Raw genomic sequence first — 23636 nt, forward strand, 5'->3', positions numbered from 1 at the left:
GTTCATTCTACTGCATGTATGTACGTGTTTTGAAACATAGAGGCTCCTGTTTTACTGAAATTTTAATGTTACTCTTATGTAAAAAAACTCTATTGCTGAGAATGTTTGTGGCGCACATGTACGATTTGTAGCATATGGTGCTTTTCGTGCATACAGCAAAGGTCTGGAAGTGCAGATTAGCTATTTTTTTCTCTTTAACGTCTGTGTTGGGTTGTTGAATGTGTCTATGTTTCCTTTTACTATTAGGTCACATACACCACATCGTTGTTTGTTGCATTTTGTAACCCATTTTGTAGTGTGTTTAATAAGTGTGGAAGTAGTTAGAATATGTTTTGAGTTTTGGGGTTATATATATATATATATATATATATATATATATATATATATATATATATATATATATATATATATATATATATATATATATATATATATTTGTCCAAATGTACTCTTTTAGATTTTGCTGTCTGTATTTTTGCAAAAATATTATATTTATGCTCACTTATGAAAAGTGAAAATAATTAAACTTAATCAGTTGAGTCAATTTATATTGACTTTGATTTTCCGATTAACCAAACTGACAATAGCATTTACTCTCATCATCGAATGCTTGTGTAAATGCTGAGTAAGTTTCATAAATGAAAGCATCACTTCTACAATAAATCAACGGTAAAATATAAATTAAAACGATTTGCTCCACTGAAAGTCATCTGAATTATATTATATTTCACATTTTAATTTTAATTAATAATGATTACTTCACCTTGACACTTGTTTTGCTTGGTTTTATGTAAATTTGTATGAACGCTCTATGTTTTTTGTATTTTTATATTAACTATTACGATTTGCAGATTTCAATTTACATATTCGACATAGGTTTTTGGTTGCAAAGGCAAATGCATAATTAGTTCAAGCGTCAGATTGCATACATTACAAACGCATCGAGCCGGTGACATTGCATTGTCCTTCAGGTTGCTTCGATGAAAAAGGACAAGAAGAAAAGCAATGTACAAAAGGGAGACGCAGTGTTAGCGACTCAGGTGCATCCTAGATGAGAAAACCCTTTGTCAGTCAATCTGTAATATTTAAGTTATCATTATTAGTGATTTGTCATAGTTTTATCTGCATTATCTTACAAAATATGCTGTGATTCGATTTCAGTTACGAAAATGTTATTTCTAGCAGGAGTGTGACGGACCAAGCGGACGGCAGGTAGAATGACAAGCCTTGTGAACACGTGATTGCATCTCAAGCCAACTAAGCATTTAGAATTTCACTGGAGCAGAACGTGGTGAAGAAAAGAAATAAAAGAAGCCTTTAATATATTTTCTACACTCCTTGAAATATCATTAACAGTAAAATGCGATTCGGAACAACAGGTTCTTTGTATAGAGAAGAAAAGCAGATACGTACTTATTATTTGCGTCAATAAGATTGTGCGAATTGACAACAAAAGAATAGAAGAAAAGAAAAGTAATTTAACCTCGCTTCTTTACTCATGGCTTACATCTCTTCTCTTCTTTCTTTTCCTTCTCATATCTTGTCGGCATTTGAATACAAACACTCACACACACACATACACATCTATGTACATACATATATATGCCCAAAATATACGAAGAAAAATAAACATACACGCACCGTCTCTCACGATCACCCTCTCCCTTCCTATCTAATCTATCTCTTCTCACTCTATTTCTTTCTCTCTCGCCGTCTCTTTCTCCCCACCTTTCTCTTTATATATATATATATATATATATATATATATATATATATATATATATATATATATATATATATATATATAAATGATACAAGGGGGAATGTGATGGAAAGTTAAAAAATAAAATAATCTGACTGGAATTTCAACTCAGGTTAAACAGTTTTATTCACCTAATATTACTTACGTATTTACAACCTATAAAATCGAATATATATATATCACATATATAAATATATACTTATGCCAGTATGTAGATGTTTATACAGAGTGTTCCAAAAGAAGCTGAGAGATGTTAAATTTGATTAACTTCCTCAATATTTAAATTATGCTTACCAATTATTAGGTGTAGGTAGATTGGCCTCTCCGTTATATTTGGAGGTATAGTAGTGTATTATATTCTACTTATTCTAATGTTACTTACACAACTTAATCCAGGGTATGTTTTTCACAAGGTCTAATTTTAGTTATGAAAAATGATGTAATTCAAATGTCCACTGATTCCGATTACTTCATCCGCCGTTACTCCACACCATACTGTACATTTTTGAGAGAGTAATTGCCGTTCTGTTGTTGCCTGGCGATATCCTGACCCCCCAATTCTTGCAATTTTGCTTACTTATGAACCCATTCAGATGAAAATGGGCCTCATCGGACATAATAGGGTTTTGAGAAAGTTTGGATCTCCATTGGCCAAATCTTGGAATTGCATGTCGTATTCCAGCTTTTTTCTCGAGATTTTTTAGCTGAAGATCTTGCACCAATTGAATTTTATATGAAAATGTTCCCTCTTGATGGATCATTCTGTGAAGAGATAATTGAGAGCCCCCAATTTGACTGTATCCCCTTCTTACTGATGTGGGTGGATCCTCGGCCACACTCTCTGATAATCTCTGACAATTCTCATCACTTCTTGCTGTACGGGCTCTACCAGATTTAGGGAGGTCACATGCAGACCCTTACTCATGAAATCGAGCCACCATAGCTTTTATTGCATTGAGAATGGGGGAATTTCTTGTTGAAGTTTCATCGAAATTCTCTTTGAGTTTCTGATATCGACTCATTCAACCGAAAATACGACCTTATGATAAATATCCATCCCTCGGTAGTGTAACGCCTCAGGATGACATAGGAAGGGTTGCTTTAGATGCTCTGAAGAAAAATAAAAGAAAAATATTAAAAATTAATAAAGTTATGAATTTTTTAAACCATCACCTTCTTTTGGGACACCCTGTATAAGATGTACATTGTGCTAAAACATCGTATTTTAGAAAATAAAACTATTATATATATATATATAATATATATATATATATATATATATATATATATATATATATATATATATATAGTAACAAGAACACCATCTTCACATTTGTAATATAGCATTTGTCACCTCCCACACACACACTCACACACACATATATATATATATATACATACACACACACATATATATATATATATGTGTGTATATATATATATATATATATATCACAAAATGAGTATGCCCCCCTCACATTTCCTAAACGAAAAAATGATTTTTAACCCAATAGAAAAGTAGTCTGTTTGCAGCATATATATCAGAGTTAATTTATATTTTCCTCGAAATAACTAAAAAAGTAACCATTAAAATTTAAATCCCTGGCAACAAAAGTGAGTACACACCTAAAAAAAAAACTTTGTCAGTATAAACATTTAACATGCCAACTCTCAATATTTTGTGTTGCCGCCATCATTATCCAAAACTGACATTACTCTTCTGGGCATGGATTTTACCAGTGCTTCATATGTAGCAACGTGAATGCTCTCCTACTCTTCAATTACGACGTCGGGAAGATAGCGGGAATTTGACACTTTGCGCACCTCCACTTTCTACTTAAGGGTGCCATAACAGATTTCAGTTGGGTTCAAGTCTGGAGACATAGCAATCCATCAGATTCATCCTCAGCCTCTTCAGTAAAGCAGTGGCTGTCTTGGATGTATATTTTGGGTCAGTATCATGCTGGAACACTGCTCTACGACCCAGTTTAAGGAGACAGGGGATCATACTCTGCTGCAGTATTTGACATAACATGCTAAAATGCATGCTTCCTCAATGAAATGTAACTCTACAATATCTACAGTACTCAAGCAGCCCTAGACGATGACATTCCTACCACCATGCTTGTCACTGCCACACGTGCTTAATGCCATCAGAACCAAACAAATAAGATTCCGTGCCATCAGTCCATATGGCATGGTTCCAATAATCTATGGGCTTTGTTGATACGTCTGAAGCAAACTGTTTGCAGCTTTCTTGTTTATTGCCTTTAGAAGATGTTTCCTCCTGGGCTGATATACAAGCACACCAATTTGATGCAGTGTGCGGCTTATGGTCTGAGCACTAATTGGCTGAGGCCCAGAATTATTTTTATCTCTGCAGTAAAGTTAACAGCAATCCTACACCGATCTTTCAAAGAAAGCATTTGGATGTGACGCTCAGCATGTGCGCCTAGCTTCTTTGGACGACCTACCCGAGGTCTGTTCTGAGAGGGGCCTGCTGTTTTATAATGCTGAAGGATTTTAGTCACTGTGCTGCAGTTCAGTTTCAAGGTATTAACAATCTCTTTGTATGCTTGCGCATATTTATGTAGCGAATAAATACGTTTTTTTAAAGATCCTCAGACAGCTATTTCTGCTGTGCTGCCATGTTGGACATTCAGTGACTGGTAAGAGAGAGAGAGAGAGAGAGAGAGAGAGAGAGAGAGAGAGAGAGAGAGAGAGAGAGAGAGAGAGAGAGTGAGAGCCGGACTACAAATGTGAACACACCTGATCCCTATGAACACATGACATAGCTACACTAATGAGTCATATCATATTTTGGAGGGAAATTTAAAGCAGTACTCAATTTAGACATTTACGGTTGTGTTTTAGAATTGTACGAACTTTAAGGGTGTAGTTTCTTAGGGGTGTACTCACTTTCCTCGCTATTAATTTAGCTTTTAATAGTTTTATTTTGAGTTAGTTTTAGGGGAAAATAAATAAACTCTATTATATATGATACAGACCAACTACTTTTCATTGTGTCAAAATATCATTTTTTTTCATTATTGCTCCACTAATATATATACTTATCTATTTTAAGAAATTTTAGGGGGGTCCTCACTTTTCTGATACACTGTATCCATCTATATATATATATATATATATATATATATATATATATATATATATATATACGAGGAAACAGTTAATAAAACATGTTAAAAACGCTTTGAAATGAGTTAAAAACATATATAATCTGAGAAGGAAACACTAGATAATTGTATAGTCCTTAATCCTTTCTTTCTCATCAGAGGGCAGGAATTAGCAAAATGCGGGATCGGATTTTGCATGCAAAAGTATTTGATGAAACAACAAGTAAGTCAAAGATCTTACTTAAAAACTTTATGTATTTGATGAAACAACAACTTTAAACTTTAAGTATTTGATGAAACAACAAGTAAGTCAAAGATCTTACTTTAAAACAAAAAAAGTGAAGCAGAGGGAATATGGTGAAGTAAAAGGTGATTACACATGAATGGATAGTCTAGTGAAAGATAAATAATCCAGTGACGGTAAAATCCAAATATATAACTTCAAGAAAGTTAATTTAATTTCCATTTGCACAAGTAAAATACAAGGAAATCCCGTAATTGGAAGAAGATGGTCCATAATAATCCAAAGTCAGAAATTCATTGAAAAATTCCAAAAATGTGTACAATCAAAAAAGGGAAAAAGTCCAATAGTATTAATAAAAGAAAAATAAGACATGCTTTTCACTCTACTGCCAAGATATAAATATAAATAAGAAAGATCAGGGAAGAAAAAGAGGAGAAATAATGATTATAGAGTAAAATATAAAAGAGAGAAACAAATGTCAAAATGACCCAGGCAAGAAATGTTAAAGGCGCGAAAAAACATATAGGGCAAAATAATATAGGTCAACTTAAATGTACAGCTCATTACTTAAAGAAAAGGTTAGCAAGAGTTGTAAGAAGACACTAAATGGAAAATAAATAAATTAATGAATAAGTAGGAAATAAATAATAAATAAACAATAAATAAATAAAAAATAAAAAATAAAATATAAAATTAAAAAATAAAAATTATTTAAGGGGAGAAGATGGCCGGTATCTGCAAATTCAGAAAAAAGCAAGAAAAAAAGTAAGTAAAAGCATTTAGTAATATATAAGTAAATATGCATCCAAGATATGAAAGTGTGGGTAGATTGATATATTAGATAGATAAGGAAGTTTAAAGAATAAAGCAGAAAATGCAGTTAAAATCCGGCCATGCAAAGAAGAGATAAGAATTAAAATAAAGGATTATTAAATTATATAGTATTAAGAAGTATTTAGAAAAACGATAAAGTTAAAGAAAACATTTTTTTATATCTATATAAAAGGTAAAAGTAATAACTATGTAATTTCAAAATTGCCTTAATTAAATTTGGACTTATGTTTATAGAATGAGATCAGTTCATTTTTAGAATTTATTATATTGTTATTTTGAGGGGAAGTAATTATAGTTATATCTTTGGTTGTGCTAAGTCGACATTACTTAGAGCCTGGAGTATAAGACTTAACTTTTTTATGATAGTCCATTTGATTGAGAAAGGTGTATTATTAGAGTAAAGATTTTTAATTAAAGTGTTTAGAGAAGTTCCTTGGTTATTATTAGAATTATGGTTGTTAAAAGAAGAAATGTGGTTTGATATTCTTTTCTTAATTAATGTTGAAATAGCGCCGGTATATGTATGTACTTTATTATAAGCTCAAGGTCTGGTATAAATATTAATTTGCTGATTTGTATTAGTTAAATAGTTTGAATTTTGTTCATAGTGTTCAACAAATGGTGGGACAATGTATGTATGAGGACTATTTTGGAGGGGGTAATGAGTGTTGTTAGGATGGCTGTTAGGAGAAATATTATTATTCTCAGTATTATTATTATTATTATTATTATTATTATTATTATCATTATTACTAGATGTATGATTGTAGATGGAGGGGTTGCTTGAGTGGTGTATTGGATTAGTAACTATATCAGATGTAGGATGGGAAGAAGAATAACTTGAAGACGAAATATTAGTGTCTGTTATGGGAGAATTGCGTGGGAGCTCAGTAATAGTGCAAGAATATATAACCTCTTTATGGATGCAGTCATTATTGAGTGAGCAAGGATGTTTGTTATTACAATTACAGTTAGTTTTGGATTTAATTGGGAAAGGAATTTTTTGGGCTGATTTAATTTTTTTGTTATTACATGTTAAGATTCTTTGTGCTAAATTAGGCATTGTTGAATAATAAATCCTGATTGAATTTTTTTGAAAATAGAACTATACCTGTGTTGGTATTTTAAAGAGTATTGTACAATGTTGAAGAATTTTTTAGGTATATTAGTTTTGACATTTAGGCTAAATGGAGGATTAATCCAAATATTTTTTCTTTCTCCTGATACGACTGGGTGGGTTAGAGGTATTGCGATTAGTATTTTGGTTTGGATTATAAATGTAGACAGGTTCATTGTAATTGATAGCGGCAGATCTTGTTATTTGAACTGGTTTCTTACGAGTCATATTGTGTGCGATTACATATTTAAGGCGGCGTGCAGGAGGAGCATAATTGTTGTATTTAATCTTTTCCTTGTGTCCTGAGTTTCATAAGGCATTATTGAAAAAAGTAGCATTTGATTAAAAGTTTTTTTTATCATCAGAAAGAGCAGAACGTCTTCTACGGACGGATGGTACAAAATTATGATCGATTGAAAACTTCAAAAATTTTTGATTGAGTGAAAGCTTCCAAAATTATGATCGAGTGAAAACTTCAAAAATGATGATCAAGTTATAGCTTCCAAAAATGGTGATCGAGTGAAAGCTTCCAAAATTTTTGATCGAATGAAAAATTCAAAGGTTATGATCGAGTGAAAGCTTCCAAAATTATGATCGAGTGAAAGCTTCCAAAAATGTTGATCGACTGAAAGCTTCCAAAAGTTATGATCGAGTGAAAGCTTCCAAAATTTATGACCGAGTGGAAGCTTCCAAAAGTTATGATCGACTGAAAACTTCCAAAATTTATGATCGAGTGAAAGCTTCCAAAAGTTATGATCGACTGAAAGCTTCAAAAATTTATGATTGACTAAAAGCTTTTAAAATTTGTGATCGACTGAAAGCCTAAAAAATTTATGATCAAGTGAAAGCTTCCAAAAGTTATGATCGACTGAAAGCTTCCAAAATTTATGATCGACTAAAAGCTTCAAACATTTATGATCGACTGAAAGCTTCAAAAATTTATGATCGACTGAAAGCTTCCAAAAGTTATGATCGATGGAAAACTTCCAAAATTTATGATCGAGTGAAAGCTTCAAAAAGTTATGATCGACTGAAAGCTTTCGATAGTTATGATCGATTGAAAGCTTCAAAAATTTATGATGTAGTGAAAGCCTCCAAAATTTATGATCGACTGAAAGCTTCCAACAGTTATGATCGACTGAAAGCTTCCAAAATGTATAATCGAGTGAAAGCTTCAAACATTTATGATCCAGTGAAAGCTTCCAAAAGTTATGATCGACTGAAAGCTTCCAAAATTTATAATCGATTGAAAGCTTCAAACATTTATGATCGACTGAAAGCTTCTAAAATTTATGATCGACTGAAAGCTTCCTAAATTTATAATCGATTGAAAGCTTCAAACATTTATGATCGACTGAAAGCTTTAAAAAGTTATGATCGACTGAAAGCTTCCAAAGATTATGATCGACTGAAAGCTTCCAAAAGTTATGATCGAGTGAAAGCTTCCAAAAGTTATGATCGACTGAAAGCTTCCAAAAGTTATGATCGACTGAAAGCTTCCAAAAGTTATGATCGACTGAAAGCTTCCAAAAGTTATGATCGATTGAAAACTTCCAAAATTTATGATCGACTGAAAACTTCCAAAATTTATGATCGAGTGAAAGCTTCCAAAAGTTATGATCGATTGAAAGCTTAAAAATTGTGTGATCGAGTGAAATATATAACTTTTTTAAACACGATTCTATCAATTTTAATATATAATTTATTTACTAATATATCAATTTATATTTACTTGCTTAATCGCCAAAATTTACAGTTTTTCTCTATAATGCAACTCCTCAGATTTGTATCATGGAGTTTATAAGATGTTTTGATAGTAAACAAAATGTATTACATTGTATATTTCTTAATGTTATCCGTTTAATTTCCTGAGACATTCCTTTTATATTGTAGATCATATTAAAATTCTGAACTTTCTGATTACTAAATATATTTATATTTTTTAATTTAAAACCAACAAGTGGTATACGCATTTACAACAAAATGTATTAAATTGTAGAGTTTTTTTTGTGAGTCTTGGGAAATACATACATGAACATGATGGCCAAAATTATTCATCTTGCTAAGTATAAACGACTAATACTCCAGGAGGCATATCTAAAGTGAACCTTACTTCTAGAAATATCTACTATGTAGTCACACAAAGGTGTAATGTCACAAATGAAATCAGGCATTTTAACAGTAATCAAAGTTGTATCAAGGGACTGCTAACAGTGGAAAAATAATATTTAAGGAAAATCATGAATATTAATTCAGCATAAATACCCAAGGAAGCCTTTTGCGCAATCATCAATGTTTTTAAAAAAATCTTTAAAGTAATTCATTATAGTAGAACAAGCAACCAAGGGCTGAACATTTAAAAGATTTTTTTTTCTAAAATGATAAAAATCCCAGCTATCCAACTCGTGTTGGCATAAGTGTTGTCAACAACGATATTCTTTCCAGTGTTCTCAATGTAACATTCATACAAAGCATTCGCCACTTACTTTCTATTAACTACAAATGATTAAATGATTATTAGAAATAACTCCAGATATTTACTTTAATGTGGTGACTACTTTGTTAAAGTAAAATAGTATTCTGATCCTTTATTCTTTTTCATCTGCACATTTTCCTCCACAGTTTCCTCATAAAGCAATACGCTTTTATCCATTCTCCCATATGAGATTATTCATTTCCTGTATGCAAATAAATGAGTCCATATATGTCTATTTAACTTTTCAATGTTCATGTCTGCCCGATATATATATATATATATATATATGTATTAATGTGAAACAAATATAAGTAGACGTGAAATTAGATTTTAATACATTTAAAACTGATATACATTTTATGTATAAAATGCATACTACAAGCAATAATAAAAACATAACTAATTCTCATTCTAACAGAAATTAATGCATTATTCTCATTTTAAGGGGCGAAAAAGTATTCGTCCGAATCAATTTTAACTAATATCTTAGAGCAGTATATTCTAGAATGTTTGACTAATGTCATGAGTTACTATGGTTAACGCTATTAACATCTATCAGCGTATTCTGAAATGAATATTCGTATGAGATAGTTTCTAATAATACCTAAAAATTTCAAAAATTGGTTATTTTAATTTGAAATCTAATTTTTTCTCTTTGATAAAGGAGGAACAATGACAAAAATATTCTGGAAACCTAAATACTCCTTGTACTACAACTGCTTCGTTCATTACGCGGGTTAAGACTCGAAACCGGTTTGAAAACCAAATAATAACAAGAGGTCCGTTGAAGATTTCTGCGCGATCAGCAAGGATATTTCGACGCCATATCATACAAAACTCATGTAATACGAAAAGAGATGCAAGAACATCTGACTGCATCTGGGATTGAAATAACTAAGTGTACTATACGTAAATAATTACAAGGAAACGGTCTAACATGGCGCATCACAAAGAGGGCTTCACTCATCTTTAGACGTCACAGAGTGATGCATATTGAAGGGGAGAGATCCCGCTATTACTTAAACAAAGGAATTAGGATATTAAATATTATTTATTAAAGGAGAATGCTGGAATCAAAGGAAAGAATACATGTTGCCATTTAGACACGATTCGATGAATTTAGTGATTTGTCACTTGTAGTAAAAATAGCTATACACCAAAGTTAGATCGGAGCAGTTAGAATGGAACAATGGAAATTAAGGATTGTTTTTGTGTGTGTGCCAGACCACGTGTTAGAATAATAGGCAAAATACACGTGCAAATCAGACACATGTTGGGCACGCCCTGACGTCACAAATAAATATACGAGATAAAATATATTCAGTTTAGTAAGGGTTAAAAACAGTACGAAAGTGAGATCGAGTTAGAATCGAAAGAGTTCGAGTTAAGTTAGCCTGAGCCCATTTCAAAAACTAGGCAGAGTGGGGAAGACAAGATGTAGAACCCTAACACTGCATTGAATGTGTTATATGTTGTATTATATTACATAACGCTGTCTTAGATATTGAACTTTATATAAAACGTTTCCAAGTGTTAACTCTTTCCCCCTCAACAATGATTTATCTCTCCTCTGTATATAAAAGAACTGTTCATTTATAACTTTCTTTACATCTTCGTTCTTTTATAAATGTGTACCCAACATATACAACAAGAGATGCTAGGTTTATATTCGGTACAAATGATAAAGAATGTACGTTTTGGAGTTAACTACGTCGAAATAGAAACTAAGATAGAGTTATTTGGCCGTAATTATCGAACTCATATGTGGAGGAAAAACAGTGAAAACTACTCATGAAAGAACACGGTAAAACTGTAAAGTAAAGTTTTAGCAGCATCATGATTTTGCCTGTTTTTCTGCACACACACACAAGGCAGGGCATTTTCGTTTTTATTATTGTATCTCTTATTATATTATTTTATTATTATTATATTATATTATTGTATCTCTCATTATTATTGCATTTCTCATTTTCGTCTTTATTATTGTACAGTCAAAAATAGAAAAAAAAATTTGTGCGCTTGGAAAAGCAATTACAAGATGGAGGAGATTAAACCAGTATTAATACAGCTAATCAAGACCCATATGGACCAGCAGCAGAAAGGAAAATCTAACAGAACGTGATACACAGCTCCAGTTACAATTTCAAGAGAGGCAACAGGCGTTGGAGGAGAGAATGCTACTTCATCAAAAGAGACAAGACGAGCTATTGTTAAAAATATTCGATGGAACGGACCACAGGAACAACAGTTTTTTTTCTTTTTCCCAAAGTACATTAAGGGCCGCTATAGAAACGTTCAACTACCAACCGGAGGTGGATGGTACGTTTGACGCTTTCTATCGGAGATATGAGCACCTATTCACCCTGGATTGCCAAGAGTGCAGCAACGCTAAGAAATTCGCCTAATTATGAGGAAATTAGGAACCACAGCATATAGCAAGTTTGTGTGATTATATTCTCCCTAGGAAGACGAGTGAATTGGAATTTTCTGAGGCGGTCAAACTTTTATCCGAACTGTTCAGCCCGAATTCTACGCTCTTTCATAGAAGCTGGAGGTGATTTTACCTGCAAAACAGCGACGACAACGATTACCTGACCTTCATGTCCGTGGTAAATAAACTGCGGTGATTGACGTCTATCTGACTTATTGGCAGATGACTTCAAATGTTTAATTTTTGCGCAGGGTCTAGTCTCATCCAAAAAACGTTGAGATTAGACAACGTGTTCTCTCCAGACTTGAGAGCGAACAGGGCTTCACCTTTCAGACGTTGCCCAAAATATGTCAACGGGTAGTCTGCGTAAGAAACAACTCGTGACACGTCGAGGAGCCAGGCGCAACATTCATTAGAACGACGACCTTCAGAGCGAAAAAATAGTCCCCCCCCCGGAAAAGCAATGCTGTGAGTAAGAAAACTCAGGCTACACCTAATAAGTACCACCCAGTCAAAAGACCCGGATATTCCTATCGTTGTGACGGGAAACATTGGTCGAGTCAATGTTTTTACAAAGATAAGTACTGCAACGAATGTGGCAGGGAGGGAAACAAAGCGACCAGTGCATGAGGAACAAGGGCAAGAACAGCGTCCGACCGACTAGATTCGACTTGGATTCGGATAAGAACCGGCACAAATATGTCACAGTTAACATCGCAAATAAAACTGTGCATCTACAATTGTATTCCGGATCAGATCTGTCCATCATTAGCCTAAAGACGTGGAAACGGCTAATGAAACCAACCATGTGGAAGACGAACAAATGAGCTCGATCTTTGACAGGCGATAAAGTGGAATTTAACGTAGAACTCACACTGCCGGTGCCCTTTAATTGTGTTACTAAAAAAGTGAAAGTGTATGTACATAGATATCCGAAAACCTGTTCAGTACTGACTGAATGGAGCGATTCGAATTGAATAAAGTCTGCCATAGGATAGAAGACTCGTCTCCGAAAGAGCTGAAGGACAAGTTAAACTAGGAATTGCAGAAGTATTCTCACCAGGACGAGGAAAATGTACAAGGGTATCGCAAGATTCAAAGTGAAAGAAAACACTCTGCTCGTTTTCAAGAAGAAACGAAACGTCCCATTGGATCGGCTAGAAGAGGTCAGAATACTATCGAAAGTAGTCAATAATGATTGGACAGCCCCCTACCGTATATGTGACTAAGAAAACAAACCAGATTCGTGTATGTGCTGATTGATCCACGGCTCTTAACGCAGCCTTCAAAGATTACCGTGAACATCTCACCAAACAGGATAAGACATTCAACAAATTAAACGGTGGCAAAGTATTTTCGAAGGTGGATTTGAGCGACGTATATTTGCAGATCCCTGTCGAGGCGGAATTTTCAAAACTCCTCCATATAAATACACATAGGGGACTTTACAGGTTTGAAAGTTTAGCTTTCGGAGTAAAGGTCGCACCTGCGATATTCCAGCAAGTCATGGACACCATGCTGTGTGGCTTCGATTTCGTTTCCGCTTACTTGGATGATATTTTCATAGCCAGTAAATCCACAGATGGGCACTGAAAACACATACATGAAGTTTTTGAAAGAATTCAAAGTTTAGAGTTGAATGTAAAAGAAGCAAAGTGTGACTTCCTGCTGAAGGAAATATGTTACTACTGAAGAAAGAGAAAGCCTGGGAGTGGACGCCAGAATGCCAGAAGGTCAAAGAAGACGTTAACTTCAGATCTTTTTTGACACACTATGATCCAAGATTGAGAATAATAGTAGCGTGTTGAGTAGTTGGTTTGGGGGCTTGCATACTTCATATAACGCCTAATATACCAGTACACGGATCGTACATGCATCTAGGACGCTACTAACGGCAGAAAGACAGTACTCTAATTGAATTGAAAAATAGCCTTAGGTATTATATTCGCTGTGACAAATTTCATAGATATTTACACGGCAGAAAATTTACATTGCAGACGGATCATAGGCCGTTACTCACGATGTTTGGTTCCACAAAAAGATTATCGACATACATGGTTAATAGACTGTTGAGATAGGATACATTATTACTGAATTATGATTACACCCTGGAGTACTTGTCTTCGAAATAAGTTTGCCATGCTGATAGCATATCTAGGCTGATACCATTGAAAAGGGATCCTTTTGGAGATTCTATCATTACCACTCTTTGGACGGACGGAGAAATAAAAACGATGATGGGCAACACAATCAGAGAAATCCGGGTGTCTCTACCGGATATTAAAAGGGAAGCAGACAAGAATGAGTTCATCTGTGACAAAAAAAAAGATCGCCACAAAGGACGTCATTCCGGAGTAGTTTCGATTGTCGATGAGGTTTTATTATATGGCGAAAGAGTAGTGATTCCAAAATGTCTGCAAAACGAATTCTACGGGATGTTCTCACAGGGGATCCTAGAAAAAATCGTATGAAGTCTTTGATGAAGAGCTATGTCTACTCGCCTAATATGAACAGGAATATCAATGAGGCTATAGACGCGTACACAGGCTGCTAAATTACGACCGATTAGGTTTAAAACTTTTCCGAACACTGACCAGTCATTGTCTAGTGTGCACATCGATTTTGTGGGTGCGCTCGAGGACTATTATTACTTAATCAGAGTCGATAGTTTCACGAAGTCGCATGGGATACTGAGGTGCAGAAGACCGACAACTGGAACGACTATAAATTTCTTACATGAACTTTTCCCATGTTTTTTGTGGAGTCGGTTGCATCGTAAGTGATGATGATAGTGATAATTTACATCTGCTGAGTTCAAAATATTTTTGGATGCGTTTCAAATTAATAATATTATCACTCCTGTATTCCATCAGAGGCGAATAGGCAAGCGAAACGCTTCGTGGACACTCTTAAAAGAGCACCGAAGAAGGCTCAAGGGACCCTACAAGATGAAGCACTTCAACAATTTCTACACGTGTATAGGATTACACCCAACCCAGACACACCAACAGCAGTCTCACCTGAAGAAACGATGTTTGTGCAGAAAGTTAGAGCGGGTTTTGACAAGCTTTTACCCAAACAGTCAAGTAAACTAGTGCACACTTGTGTACCCAGTAAACGTTTCATATCAGGCGAAAGTGGGTTTTTCAAAAGTAATAAGCGCAACACATCATTCTGGGGTGTGGGTACAATTACTAAGAGAGTCGTTGATATGGTTGATAACATCCAAGGCCAACATATACCCACAAACGTCACCAGAACCAACTAAGAAGATGTCGATCAGTTGAAACCAGCGACAGTCCACCTCCTCAACCAACGTCTGAACTACGGCGGTCGTTCCGTAAGAGAAAGTTTACCGAGCCACTGACGTAAAACCTAAAAGGAAGAGGTACTGACAGCTTTTACGAACAAAAAACTTGGGGGAGGGATCAACATCCCTCCCAAGCTTTTTGTTTCAGCCGCCCCTCCATGGGATTAATGGACTATCTAATTACGTCACTTCCTCTGGTGACGTCACTTCTGGTATCGAGTACCGGTTCTTGGAAGTCAGAGATTGGTACGAGGCCAAGAAGATAGTGTGCAAAACACCCACAGTTGAGGAATGGTATTGTTCAACCTACTTTTGCCGGTAATAGAAGATGAATACATGTTCCTTCCTAAAATCCTGTGTTCCTTCGTTCTTATTACCATTTAACCCCATAACAGTTAAGCGACAAGTAATTCGTCTACTGTTTTATTTTTTTATAGAAAATATGTGTATATGTGTGTATGCATATATGTATGCATGTGCGTATGTATATATATGTATATGTATGTGTGTATTATGTATTGTGTATGTATATATGTATATATGTGTGTATGTTTATAGATATGGATGTGTATATGTACGTATATGTATGTGTATGTATGCGTATATATGTATGTATGCCTGTGCGTGTATATATGTATGTATACCAACGACTGTCTTCAGTGTCATGTCTGCTTGAGCGTGTCAATTCGCCGGCAGGACGAAGAAAGTCATTTTCGGCTTATGGACTTTCAGTATTTGAGGGAGTGGCACTCGTCTCACAAGACGTTGCAATCCTATATATGTATATATATATATATATATATATATATATCGATATAATTAATGCGTAAAAATATATCAAAATGTATATAACTATTAGCCTACACAGATATTTATGTAACTTATTCTTTCATACTATTCATAAAATAATATATCTTCTATATTAGTTTATGTTGAAGCATGATATATATATATATATGTATATATATATATGTATATATATATATATATATATATATATATATATATAATAACATGCCGCTTGTAGGATTCACTGATAGTTGTATTATGCTGATTACTTATTATTTATAATTATTGATAAAATTATTAATCGTTTATTATATTGGCCTTAATATATGATCGTGAGATCAGAACCAATTGCACATGATTACTACACTTACTAGAAGTCACACTTATAAACAACTACATACTAATTTTTAACCAGATCTCATTGAACACCGGGATAAATCTTCTAACAGTTCTTTATATATATTTGACTTTGACCCCTATTATGAACTCTTAACATTTCTTGTTTTGGCCACAAATTGTTTTATTAAGTTAGATCCATGTCCAAGGAACCTATATCTAAAAGTTCAAGTGTGTAGACCAACTACAAGAATTGCCGGAGGAGTTTGGTAGAGTTCTCAAAGGCCAAATAGGTCAACTTAGACGCCTTTGCAGCCCAATTTCTGGCCGAAACCTGACCACATAAAATTTCCAAAATCTCAGTACTCTGTATATAAAATTTCGAGTTTGCAGATTGAAAATTAACAGATATATTGCGAAGGAAAATGTACACAGATACACAGACAGACGGACCCACAGACACGTACACTTTCATAGATATATAGATATACTAGCGTGAGTGCCCCGCGTTGGTCGGGTGTTTGTAGGTGTATGATGAGCTAAAAAAAAAACGGTCAATTTTTTAAACTTTGACCCCAATTACGGTTCCTTGGGTTTGGGCACAAATCAGGCTGTTAAGTTTGGTCCATGTCCAAGGAACCTATATCTAAAATTTCAAGTGTTTAAACCCAAAATTTTCATTCGAAATAACTATGCCAATTTTCAGTCTACACACTCGAAATTTGATATGCAGGGTACTGAGATTTAGAAAAAATTATGTGATCGGTTTACGGCCATATATTTGGCTGTTAATGAGTCAAAGTTCAACGATTGGGCCTTTGAAATCTCTACCAAACTCCTCCGATAATTTGAGGTCTACACACTTGAACTTTTAGATATAGGTCCCTTGGACATGGATCTAACTTAACTCGATGTGTACCCAAAACAACAAATTTTAAGGGGTCATAATAGGGGTCAAATTTAAAAAAAATTGACCTGTTTTTTAGCTCCCATGCTAGCATATATATATATATATATATATATATATATATATACATATATATATATATATATATATATAAGTATATATATGTGTGTGTGTGCCTGTGTCTGTGTATGTGATTTGTATGCCATCAGCTAGAATCGAAACAAAAACATAAAACTCTTCACTCTCATTATTTAGCAATCTAATTTAATAACACGATTTTAGCCCAAAGCAATAAATGTTTAGGGGTCATAATAAGTGTCAATGTTTAAAAAATTTACCATGTTTTTGTTTGCTCAACATACCTCTCGAAACACCCGCCGGCCTTGAATGTTTGTTATATATATATATATATATATATATATATATATATATATATATATATATATATATATATATATATATATGTATATATGTATATATATGAATTTATTGTCTTCCAACTTTTAAATGTAATACTTATAGAATTATCCACAGAACTGTAAACGTATTTGGTCTTTTATCACTGGTGTTTTTGTTTAAATTCTAATTAAAACAGAGTATAGTCTTTCTTAAAGTAGTTGGACCTTTTTATAGGGCGATATTCGAAAATCAGTTCATCACTTCAACAATTATGTAAGTTGTAAGTGTGTAATATTAGACTTATACAATTTCTTGGTTCATTTAAATTCAGTAGGATTTAACACCATTCTTATAAAACAACCTGCTCTCGTCGACAGTATAACATTAAATATATCACAACATTAGCGATTATTTTACAATTTTTCATTTATATTAAGCCTAATGTTGTTTAATTCTGAGATATATTGTTGTGTAAATTATTGTGAATTTCATCTCGTCGACATTATGACACGTCAATCTGCCGAAGTTTTCTTCACAACAAAATATATTGGACATTAAGCCTGGTTTCTTTAAAAGCTAACATTTCAAGTCCAACAAGTAGATCCGAGTCTGTATCGAAATTTATACAAACGACCGAATTGGATTATAAAAGGTCTATTTTGATAAGACGTATACGATTACCGGAAACATAGAAACGACGAATAATACTTTCTCAACAAAAAGAAGTCCATATAATTTCACTGACATGATAGAAGTCAAATAAGAAAACCGATATCTTGAGTCGAATTTTCTTTTGTGGATTAATATCAACGTGTTTAAATAAAAGGGCATCGAGTATTTTGTGTAGACATATATAATTGACCGTCACACTTGGTGTCCTAAAGACATTATTGTAAATGTATTGTTCAATAGAGACACATCTGAATGCATCTGATTCACTTGTAATATGATGAGGAAATAAAAACATTTAATGTCATTTGATATTGGAAGATAATGAGTATTGTAAATATAAGATACAGGTTACCTTCTTAGACTTTATTGTACAGACATTTGAAATCGTCGTAAACTTTCGAAAATTCAATGTTATTGCTATATTCGTGTGAGATGATTGACTATTTTATGATTTAATGGTTAAATGAACAGGTACAGCATAAATTTGAATGCACTATACTTAAGCCGGGTTGGAATAGCTAGTCTTTTTCAAAATGAAATGTGAACGTGAGGACACATTGGAAGAACGATTTGCAACAAGATTCTCTTTTAAACTTGAGATAAAATGACAAAAAAAAACATGATAGAATGCTTCAGATTATTTTGACCATCTTGCACTAAATAAGTATCAGTTTGGGAGCGGGATAAAAGATTCAAGCAAGCAAGGATTCTGTGAGGTATGATGAGAAGTGTGGGAAGAGGAAAGAAAACAAATCGCCAGTATTGATTGATCAAATAAAAACTCTCATGGATTTAAATGTGTATTTATACAGACGATACCTGAATAGTTTAATATCAGTGTGTGAACTGCACACACAATTATTCGTAATGAACTGTATATGCAAATGATTTGCTTGAATGCACCAATCCACAACTCCATGCTTGTCAAAAACTATTTCATTAAGATGAACATCAAGACATAGGCTAACAATAATGCTGTGTTTTTTTATTTTTACCAAAGCGAACGGAATAGATTAGAGGTTGACATTATGAGACAATTGAGGAGATAAAATAAATTGTCACGAGGGTAACCGACACGCCCAAACTAGAGGATTCCTTTGGAGCCTTACAGTTGTTAAACCGGTACAATTAGTGAATTATAGACGGGGGAGATTATTCGAATAGTACTAGAGTCTTATTTGTGTGCGAAAAATATAACTGCCCTTATAAAAATGTTTGGAAATTTATCGAAGGAACCCCGTGCATACTATTACATTGAATAAAATTAGTTATTTTACTCATCTGCATTTGATTGTATCGGAACTCAGAAAAACAGCTAATAAAGTGTGTTTTGCCTGTTTGTTTCGTGGCCTAGCAACGGTTTTCCGGTTATTTCGTGCAGAAAATCAGACTTTGCCCAATGGATAAAGTAGTCACACCGAGGGTCCATGCGTTCCAAAATATTATTCTGCAAAGTCCTTTAATCACGCTGGAAGTGAAATAGCCGTTACGTGAGTTTTAAAGATGCTAATAGAGGCTGCGAATGTGCATGTCTATTTGGGAATAACTGAGTTGTGCTCACTCATTATTTAATTTAGAGATCTTGGAGACGGTTCACGCTCGGTTGAAAAGGCCTTTCCTCTGTAAGCAGAAGGAATGCCTCTTAGGTTTAAGCGTGATTAGTTTCTAGAATATTCGAGAAATATAACGTTGCTGATTTATATTACTTTTCTCCCAATTTTTCCGCCATAAATAACGTAAGGTAACGTGATTTTAATTGTACATATTTTTGATTTCCATTCGTGTTTTTTTTTTCTCCAAAAACAAATTCCCCGATACAGTTCTGATGAAGCGACGGCGAAACCCGTCAGCTACACCCCAATTTTTCTTCTCTTCACTCCGTTAACTTTATTTTAAACATTGACTTCATTTTAAACGTTTTCAATCATGAGTTAAAGTCTTCCCTTCATGATTGCGTTATATGAATACACCCCGTGCCACAATAATATGTAAATCGATACTTTTCTTCTAAATCCGATAGTTTTCAATGAAAATTCGTGAAACCTAGCACGTTATACGGCAACACTAACACATGCGCTTATATAAAATTTGTAGCTGATCTGCGCAATTGCGAGCAAACGGCAGCCATTTCGGTGACTTGCAGTTTTTTCAACGTGCCAACTTTATATGCAAGATGGGACGCAAAGGTCCTTTAACTCAAGCTAAGAAATCTAATATTGTTCAAAGACTCCATAATACGATTTTCACGTTTGAAATTGCCAAAGAATTACACCGTGGTCATCGTACAATAAACATATATTAAACAAACCCTCCACCTTGCAACAGACGTGAAAGGGAAAATTCGTAAGAAATCGTATCTGTTACGTCGAACAATGAGAACGATAAAGAGAAAAGTTCGCCGTAACCAACTTGAAACTAGCAAACAAGTTTTTGAAAATATGTCCTAATGTGTCCAAATCAACTCGTTGCCGTATCCTAAGGACGATTGAAAAATTTGGAAAGCCCTCAATATCCACAAGAAAAAGAGGATGGGGTAGGCAAGAGACCACATGAAGGTGAATTTTCAAACTTTTTTGTTCATCGGTGAGTGTCGAGCGCACCTTGATGGATCCGATGTGTGGAGGGGAAGATGTTACCATAATGAGGGTCTACGTCCCCAAAGATTAAGCCCTCAACAAGGAGGTGGTGGTGTGATTTTCTGGGCTGCAATCAATGGCAATGAGCTGGTAGGACCATTCAGTCGTGGATGGAGTGGAATTAACCGCCAAACTCTTCATTGACTTCGTGAAGGAACATTTGGAACCCTGGCACAAGAAAGAAGAATTTGGCATTCCGGAAAATCATAACAAGAAGTAGAATTCGGTATTCCGGAACATCATCACAAGAAGAAGAATTTGGCATTCCGGAAAATATTCACAAGAAGAAGAATTCGGCATTCCGGAAAATCATCACAAGAAGAAGAATTTGGCATTCCGGACAATCATAACAAGAAGAATTTGGCATTCCGGAAAATCATAACAAGAAGAAGAATTTAATATTCCGGAAAATTAACACAAGAAGAAGATTTGGCATTCCGGAAAGTAATAATAATAAGAAGAATTTAGCATTCCGAAAAATCATCACAAGAAGAAGAATTTAGCATTACGGAAAATCATAACAAGAAGAAGAATTTAGCATTACGGAAAATCATAACAAGAAGAAGAATTTGGCATTCCGAAAAATCATCACAAGAAGAAGAATTTAGCATTCCGAAAAATCATCACAAGAAGAAGAATTTAGCATTCCGAAAAATCATAACAAGAAGAAGAATTTGGCATTACGGAAAATCATAACAAGAAGAAGAATTTAGCATTCCGAAAAATCATCACAAGAAGAAGAATTTGGCATTACGAAAAATCATCACAAGAAGAAGAATTTAGCATTCCGAAAAATCATCACAAGAAGAAGAATTTGGCATTCCGAAAAATCATCACAAGAAGAAGAATTTGGCATTACGGAAAATCATAACAAGAAGAAGAATTTAGCATTCCGAAAAATCATCACAAGAAGAAGAATTTGGCATTACGGAAAATCATAACAAGAAGAAGAATTTAGCATTCCGAAAAATCAACGCAAGAAAAGAATTTGGCCTTCCGGAAAATCATAACAAGAAGAAGAATTTGGCATCCGGAAAATCATCACAAGAAGAAGAATTTGACATTCCGGAAAATAATCACAAGAAGAAGAATTTGGTATCCGGAAAATCATCCCAAGAAGAAGAATTTGGCATTCCGGAAAATCAACACAAGAAGAATTTGGTATTCCGGAAAATATTCACAAGAATAAGAATTTAGCATTCCGGAAAATCAACACAAGAAGAAGAATTTGGCATTCCGGAAAATCACCACAAGAAGAATTTGGCATTCCGGAAAATCATATCTAGAAGAAGATTTGGCATTCCGGAAAGTAATAACAAGAAGAAGAATTTAGCATTCCGAAAAATCATCACAAGAAGAAGAATTTGGCATTACGGAAAATCATAACAAGAAGAAGAATTTGGCATCCGGAAAATCATCACAAGAAGAAGAATTTGACATTCCGGAAAATCATAACAAGATGAAGATTTGGCATTCCGGAAAGTAATAACAAGAAGAAGAATTTAGCATTCCGAAAAATCATCACAAGAAGAAGAATTTGGCATTACGGAAAATCAACGCAAGAAAAGAATTTGGTCTTCCGGAAAATCATAACAAGAAGAAGAATTTGGCATCCGGAAAATCATCACAAGAAGAAGAATTTGGCATTCCGTAAAATCATAACAAGATGAAGATTTGGCATTCCGGAAAGTAATAACAAGAAGAAGAATTTAGCATTCCGAAAAATCATAACAAGAAGAAGAATTTAGCATTCCGGAAAATCAACGCAAGAAAAGAATTTGGCCTTCCGGAAAATCATAACAAGAAGAAGAATTTGGCATCCGGAAAATCATCACAAGAAGAAGAATTTGACATTCCGGAAAATAATCACAAGAAGAAGAATTTGGTATCCGGAAAATCATCCCAAGAAGAAGAATTTGGCATTCCGGAAAATCAACACAAGAAGAATTTGGTATTCCGGAAAATATTCACAAGAATAAGAATTTAGCATTCCGGAAAATCAACACAAGAAGAAGAATTTGGCATTCCGGAAAATCACCACAAGAAGAATTTGGCATTCCGGAAAATCATATCTAGAAGAAGATTTGGCATTCCGGAAAGTAATAACAAGAAGAAGAATTTAGCATTCCGAAAAATCATCACAAGAAGAAGAATTTGGCATTACGGAAAATCATAACAAGAAGAAGAATTTGGCATCCGGAAAATCATCACAAGAAGAAGAATTTGACATTCCGGAAAATCATAACAAGATGAAGATTTGGCATTCCGGAAAGTAATAACAAGAAGAAGAATTTAGCATTCCGAAAAATCATCACAAGAAGAAGAATTTGGCATTACGGAAAATCAACGCAAGAAAAGAATTTGGTCTTCCGGAAAATCATAACAAGAAGAAGAATTTGGCATCCGGAAAATCATCACAAGAAGAAGAATTTGGCATTCCGTAAAATCATAACAAGATGAAGATTTGGCATTCCGGAAAGTAATAACAAGAAGAAGAATTTAGCATTCCGAAAAATCATAACAAGAAGAAGAATTTAGCATTCCGGAAAATCAACGCAAGAAAAGAATTTGGCCTTCCGGAAAATC

Source organism: Euprymna scolopes, chromosome 13 (assembly GCF_053919585.1).
Source record: "Euprymna scolopes isolate OS-2025 chromosome 13, ASM5391958v1, whole genome shotgun sequence".
NCBI classification, from domain to species: domain Eukaryota; kingdom Metazoa; phylum Mollusca; class Cephalopoda; order Sepiida; family Sepiolidae; genus Euprymna; species Euprymna scolopes.